At 45.7% G+C, this 5208-nt stretch overlaps 1 long non-coding RNA gene across 1 annotated transcript; it reads left to right on the top strand.

The window, feature by feature from the left end:
* Positions 1-1273, top strand: LOC116560965. The gene is made up of 2 exons (XR_004273240.1): positions 1-857; positions 1155-1273. It is a non-coding gene; the product is annotated as an uncharacterized LOC116560965 (long non-coding RNA).
* Positions 1274-5208: the final 3935 nt, after the last annotated feature.

Here is a 5208-nt window from a genome sequence, read left to right as displayed (position 1 = left end):
ATTTTTAGTAGAGACAACATTTTGCCATGTTGGCCAGGCTGGTCTCGAACTCTTGACCTCAGGTGATCTGCCCACCTTGGCCTCCCAAAGTGCTGGGATTACCCGCGTGAGTCACTGTGACCGGCCATTGTTTTGTAGAGATAAGGTCTCACTGTATTGCTCAGGCTGCTTTTGAACTCCTGGGCTCAAATGATCCTCTCACCTCATTTTCCCCAAGTGCTGGGATTACAGGCTATTCTCTTTTTATTAGGAACTAGCAAGATTTCCATTCAAATGAGAACGGGAAACATAGGAAATCCATGGGATCTAAAATACAAGTTGACATTTTAGTTTAGGAACTGTGAGTTAATGGGATGAATCTTCATCTAGTTTGCTGCCTCTTGGACTCAACTCCCTGTATCAGATTGCTTTGTGGCCCTAGGCAGATTCACTCTCTTGACTTAGTTTGGTTCCCCTTCTGGAGAACCAAATAATCAATAAATTGATTCATAAAATTATCAAATATTGCTATTATATACATCTCATCTTTTTCTTTCAAAGTTGGCTGCAGCCGTTGGCCAGCTCCAATACAGACATTTGCTATTTGTTTTGCGCCCCCCCCCGCCGCCCCCGGCATTAGAGATAATTTTATGGATAGACACTCACTTTCACCCCAGCTCTCAGAGGTATAAATGTCCCAGCTGCGAAATCTTAAGGTTAAAGTGACCTTCAGCCATGGCTTCACGGTAAGTACACTGATTAGTTTGCTTTTTTCTGGGTATCCTAACACTTTTCTGCTTCATTTCCTCCCTTTTAATTACTTGGTCTGCCCCTTACCAGATGACAGACTTCTTTTTCCTTATTTTTTCAGAAACAGGGTCTTGCCGGGCACTGTGGCTCAAGCCTGTAATCCCAGCACTTTGGGAGGCCGAGGCGGGTGGATCACGAGGTCAAGGGATCGAGACCATCCTGGTCAACATGGTGAAACCCCGTCTCTACTAAAAATACAAAAAACATTAGCTGGGCATGGTGGCGCGTGCCTGTAATCCCAGCTACTCAGGAGAATTGCCTGAACCCAGGAGGTGGAGGTTGCGGTCAGCCGAGATCGCGCCATTGCACTCCAGCCTGGGTAACAAGAGTGAAACACCCCCTCTCAAAAAAAAAAAAAAAAAGAGAAACAGGGTCTCATTCTCTGTTGCCTACGTCAGAGTGCAGTGGCCTGCTCAAGCTGTGTTCTCACCTCAGCCTCCTGATTTGCTAGAGGTGGCGCTGGCTCATATTTAAAAATGTTTTTCTTTTTTTCTTTCTTTTTTTTTTTAAGACGGGGTTTCACCATGTTGGTCAGGCTGGTCTTGAAATCCCAGCCTCAGGTGATCTGCCCGCCTTGGCCTCCAAAATGCTTGGATTATAGGCGTGAGCCCCTACGCCCAGCCTTAAAAATGTTTTTAAAAACGATGAGTTCGTGTCCTTTGTAGGGACATGGAGGAACCTGGAAACCATCATTCTCAGCAAACTGACACAAGAACGGAAAATCAAACACTGCATGTTCTCACTCATAGGTGGGTGTTGAACAATGAGAACACATGGACACAGGGAGGGAAGCATCACACACTGGGGTCTATTGGGGGGAAATAGGGGAGGGACAGTGTGGGGTGGGGAGTTGGGGAGAGATAGCATGGGGAGAAATGCCAGATATAGGTGAAGGGGAGGAAGGCAGCAAATCACATTGCCATGTGTGTACCTATGCAACAATCTTACATGTTCCTCACATGTACCCCAAAACCTAAAATGCAATTAAAAAAAAAAAAGGAAAAAAAATGTTTTTGTGGAGATGAGATTCCTGCTGGTCTCTACAACTTTTGGCCTGAAGCAGACTTCCTGCCTTGGCCTCCCAAAGCGCTAGGATTAACAGGCATGAGCCACCTTGCCTGGCCATCTTTTTCTTTCTTTTTTTTGAGTTTCTCTCTGTCACCGAGGCTGGAGTGCAGTGGCACAAGTTCAGCTCATTGCAGCCTCCACCTCCTGGGTTCAAGTGATTTTCCTGCGTCAGCCTCCTGATTCTCCTGCCTTAGCCTGTAGCTGAGATCTACAGGCACTGTAGCTGGGACTACAGGCGTGTGCCACCGCACCCAGCTAATTTTTGTATTTTTAGTAGAGATAGGGTTTCACCATGTTGACCAAGCTGGTCTAGAACTCCTGATCTCAGGTGATCCACCTGCCTCGGCCTCCCAAAATGTTGGGATTACAGGAGTGAAGCCACCATGCATGGCGCTTTCCTTCTATTTCACATTGTTCCTAATACAATTTGGGGGATGGGAGGAAAGGCATTTTAGTCCTCAAGCCTAATTTTCCACTTAAGGAAGCTATATCTCTTTAGATGATTCCATCAATTTGGGGCTGTCCAATAAAACTTGACTGAGACTCAAGGGACTAGAGTACAGTGGCATGCTCAAGGCTTACTGCAGCCTTGATCTTCCTGGTTCATGTTCTCCTCCCACCTCAGCCTCCCAAGTAGTTAGTACTGTGGGTGCATACCACCACACGTGACTAATTTTTTTTTTTTTTTTGTAGGGTCAGGGTCTCACTATGTTGCCTAGGCTAGTCTCGAACTCCTGGCTTCAAGTGATCCTCCTACCTTGCTCTGCCTCTGAAAGTACTGAGATTACAGGCATGTACCACCATGCCTAGCCATCCCTTTGGTTGGTTGGTTGGTTTTTGTTTTTTTTTTTAGACAAAGTCTTGCTCTGGGGGTTGGAGTATAGTAGGACACTCACAACTCACTGCAGTCTTGACCTCTCGGGCTCAAGCGATCCTTCCACCTCAGCATGCCTAGCAGCTGAGACTACAGGTGTGTACTACCATACCTGGCTAACTTTTGTATTTTTTTTTGTAGAGATTGGCTTTTGCCATGTTGTCTAGGCTGGTCTCAAACTCCTAGACACAAGCAATCTACCTGTCTTGGCCTTCCAAAGTGCTGGGATTACAGGTATGAGCCACTGTGCTCAGACCCCACTCTCTCTCTTTTTTTTTTTTTTTTTTTTTTTTTTTAGTGTTTTAATGTGGAAATGTACAGATATACACAACGGTAGAGAAAATCATTATTTATTATTTTTTGGAACAGAGTTTTGCTCTTGTTGCTCAGGCTGGAGTGCAATGGTATGATCTCAGCTCACCGCAAGCTCTGTCTCCCGGGTTCAAGTGATTCTCCTGCCTCAGCCTCTGGAATAGCTGGGATTATAAGTGCCCATCACTACGCCTGGCTAATTTTTGTAATTTTAGTAGAGACAGGGTTTCACCATGTTGGCCAGACTGGTCTCAGGTGATCCACTCGCCTCCGCCTTCCAAAGTGCTGGGATTACAGGCGTGAGCCACTGCACCTGGCCAAGAAAATAGCTTAATTAATTCCTATACTCTCATCTAGCTTTAGTAATTATCTACATTTTGGAAAACTTTTTCCATTTATTCCATCATATTTTTTCCCATTTTTATTATAAAAATTAAGTTTAAGTAATGGTACAATGATCATCCATACTCTTACTATGTACACTTATGATATTGTTAATATTTTGTTCTATTTGCTTTATTAATATACCTGTGTGAACCATATGAAAGTCTGGTGCATACATCATGACCCTCACCCTTAAATATTTCCTTATTTTTTTGAGACGGTGTTTCGCTCTGTTGCCCAGGCTGGAGTGCAGTGGCATGATCTCAGCTCACTGGAAACTCCACCTCCCAGGTTCAAGCGATTCTCCTGCCTCAGCCTCCTGAGTAGCTGGGATTATGAGTGAGTGCCACCACACCCGGCTAATTTTTGTATTTTTATTAGAGACAGAGTTTCACCATGTTGGTCAGGCCGGTCTGGAACTCCTAAGCTCGTAATCTGCCTTCCTCAGCCTCCCAAAGCACTGGGATTACAGGTGTGAGCCACTGCGCGTCACCCTTAAATATTTCATCATGTACATATGGAAAACCATTTTCGCCAGGTGTGGTGGCTCACACTTGTAATCTCAGCGCTTTGGGAGGCCAAGGCGGGTAGATCGCCTGAGGTTAGGAGATCAAGACCAGCCTGGCCAACATGGTGAAACCCTGTCTTAAAAAAAAAAAAAAAAAACAGGCCAGGCGCAGTGGCTAATGCCTGTAATCCTAGCACTTTGGGAGGCTGAGGTGGGTGGATCACCTGAGGTCAGGAGTTCAAGACCAGCCTGGCCATCATGGTGAAACCTCATCTTAAAACAAAAACAGAAAAAAACAAAAACAAAAAACCATTTCCTTACAGTATCATGGTTCCATTATCACACTTAAGAAAATTAAAAATACTGGCCGGGTGCGGTGGCTCAAGCCTGTAATCCCAGCACTTTGGGAGGCCAAGGTGGGTGGATCACGAGGTCAGGAGTTTGAGACCAGGCTGGCCAACATGGTGACACCCCATCTCTACTAAAACTACAATTGGCTGGGCGTGGTGGCAGGCGCCTGTAATCCCAGCTTCTTGGGAGGCTGAGGCAGGAGAATTGCTTGAACTTGGAAGGTGGAGGTTATAGTGAGCACAGCACCACTGCACTCTGGCCTGGGCAACCGAGCAAGACCATGTGTCAAAAACAACAACAACAACAACAACCAAAAACAACAACAATAAAAAAACCCCAGGATCCAAGCAAGAGGCATTCATTATATTTGGTTGTTATGGCCTTAAACATTTCTAAATTCCTGCTCTTTTCTTTCCATTCATTCATTCATTATTTATTTTAGACAGAGTCTCAGTAACCCAGGCTGGAGTGCAGTGGCGTGATCTGGGCTTACTGCAATCTCCACCTCCCAGTTTCAATTGATTCCCCTGCTTCGGCCTCCCGAGAGGCTGGGACTACAGGTGCGCACCACCATGCCCGGTCAATTCTTTGTATTTTAGTAGAGACGGGGTTTCACTATGTTGGCCAGGATGGTCTTGATCTCCTGACCTCATGATCTGCCCACTTCAGCCTCCCAAAGTGCTGAGATTACAGGTGTGAGCCACTGCACCCAGCCTGTTTATTTATTAAGAGATGGGGTCTTGCTCTGTCGCCCAGGCTGGAGTGCAGTGGTGACATCATAACTCACTGCAGCCTTGAATTCCTGGGCTCAAGTGATCCTCTCGCCTTAGCCTCTTGAGTAGCTGGGACTACAGATGCACACTGCCATGTTCAACTAATTCTTTTTTTATATTCCATTGCTTTTTTGACAAGACCGGCTAGT

The sequence above is a fragment of the Sapajus apella genome, unplaced genomic scaffold, assembly GCF_009761245.1.
Source record: "Sapajus apella isolate SASKATOON/1434 unplaced genomic scaffold, GSC_monkey_1.0 scaffold2, whole genome shotgun sequence".
Taxonomy (NCBI): Eukaryota; Metazoa; Chordata; class Mammalia; order Primates; family Cebidae; genus Sapajus; species Sapajus apella.
The sequence above is the reverse complement of the archived record's forward strand: the minus strand, read 5'-3'. Positions and strand labels throughout refer to the sequence as shown.